Consider the following 2,505-nt stretch of genomic DNA (forward strand, 5'->3'; position numbering starts at 1 on the left):
ATCATATATGTGAAATTATGTCCTGCTATTCTGTTTGGTTAGACAACATAAATGTGAATTATTTCATGCCCTGTTTTCTTCCCTACTATCCATTTCACCTGTCTATCTTAAAATGTTTGTACATTCAATTACTTTTCTTGTTTATCAGCCATTTCAATTGGAGGGGGTGATGGCAGTATCCGTGGGAGTAAAAGCATGGTCTTCAGAAAATATCGTGTTACCTGTCGATACAGATAGAACAATGGTTGTACTTGCCCAAGAACCAGCCCCACCACACATAACCCAGACTCATGCAGCTTGTACCCCTAGCCAGTTGGACAGAGAACCAGCTACGCCCCTTCTAACCCCAACCCCAGCAGATAGTAACCCAGTTCCCGTTGACACAACACCGTCTCCACCACAGAGCACCCAAACACGAGCAGTTAATAAGGCAACGACAGTGACCAAAGCACGAGGACCACCACTCCGAACCCCAAGTCAACGCTTAAAGTAGAAGAAGAATTGTTCTTAGGTCAGGTTCCGTAGCTATGGTTCATATTCTTTGCTCTTGCATCACTGTATTTACTCATACCAACTAATTTCAAATTTAAAGGATGCAATTTAAAATCCAATGGCGCAACAGGTATGTTTTAAACCTGTTTCTTTAACGTGTTTGCTGTTGTAACTTGCTCTATGTTGATTTCAGTTTCAACTGAATAAACAGTTATGTTCTCATTCCATGCACATTACAAGTGTTGTTATTGTTGTGTAGTTTCCCACACTTATATTCTGTCTATGCTGCTTTGTCTTAAATAGATATGATTCGAACTGTATCTATCTTGATTTCGCAACATAAACTAGAATGATATAGACCATACAGTGACCATACTACATAGATATATGTTTGTTTCATGATTTTATCCTGTCCACCTTACTACCGAACTGGTTTACCAAAATGAGTTTCATATACTGCATTGTAAACCTGTGATGTGTTTGTTTGTTTCTCTTTTAGAAAGCGAATAAAATATTGGAGAAGAGTACCCGATTATGCAATGGTAAAAGAAGTAATGCAGATAAGGTTCAAGATAGTGATACATCCCTGTTGGTCTCCAAGAAAGCTGATAAAAACTATATTGAAGACACTCAGATAACCCCAAAGCATGTCTTGATGTAGTGTTCGAGTTACTGGCTACTATTGCTGGCACCAGCTCTTCGAACTTGTTGCCTGAATCAGTTCGGCTTCTTGAGTCTCAACTTCAAGTTGAAAGACATTGATCAGATGTTATGCGCCAGTAAGCCGAAGGACTGAGGAAGTCCCTGCAGAATTCAGATGCATACTTTCTGGTGCAACAGCAAGTGCTGGAGGATTTAAGCGCCAAACAAGAGAAAGTTAATAAGCTTGCTAAGCATCTTGCCACCATTATGGGTACCCAGGATATTGTTTCTTGAGCTCTTCTGAAGTGGTTTCAATTCTGGACTTGTTTTGCTGCGGCGTTTATATGCTGTTGTGTTCCCTATATTGCACTGGTGGAGAACTTTGATGCCCAGTGGATGTAATATGTGTAATAGTCGTGATAGCCTAGCGTAAGTTGCTTGCTTATTTATTTCCTTATTGTCTTGTTTATTTCATTGCTTGTAGTCAGTGCAGTTCCTTTTCTGCGGTTTGCTAGTGGCCGCAATAACCTATTTTTTAAAACTAGGCCACAATAACCATGGGCTACATATTTACTGTAGTTACCATTTCCCTCCTACGGGCCGTAGAAACAATGGGCCTTCTACGGGCCGTAGAAACAATGGGACTTATATGGGTCGTAGACACAATGAGCCTTCTACGGGTCGTATCGTTAATGGGCCTTCTACGGGCCGTAGAAACAATGGGCCTTATATGGGTCGTAGACACAATGAGCCTTCTACGGGTCGTATCATCAATGGGCCTTCTACGGGTCGTATGATTGGTTGGCCAAACATGGGCCAATAACAGACCGCATTATGGCCGTAAACGGGCTAGAGTTGGAATTGTCCGTTCATGGGCCGACCATAATGGGCCGTCGTTAATCGGCCGTATTTGATGACGCTATGAAAACGGCCCAACGTATTAACGGGCCACAAATGGGCCGACTGTAACCTCGGGCTGAATTTGGCCCACAAGCAGAAAATGACAGTAACGGGTCGTAAGTAAACGAATGCTAGAAATGAGCCCTGAGAAGGCCGAAAGATAACATGGGTTGGAAATGGACCAACGGATAATGGGTCATTAATGGGTATAAAGTGATACACTGTTCATTACGGGCCAGTTTCACCACGGGCCGTTAATGGTTATAAAGCGATACACTTTTCATTACGGGCCAGTTTCACCACGGGCCATTAATGGGCCAAGAATTACAAAGGGCCTCATATGAGCCGAAAGACGTCATGGGCCATACATGGGCCAGAAGTTAAAACGGGCTCGAATCATATTGAACGGCCCAGATGACGCTACTGGGCCTAATTCGGATAGGTCGTAACGGGCCCTGGGTTAGCAGGCTG

Source organism: Triticum dicoccoides, chromosome 6B (assembly GCF_002162155.2).
Source record: "Triticum dicoccoides isolate Atlit2015 ecotype Zavitan chromosome 6B, WEW_v2.0, whole genome shotgun sequence".
Lineage (NCBI taxonomy): Eukaryota > Viridiplantae > Streptophyta > Magnoliopsida > Poales > Poaceae > Triticum > Triticum dicoccoides.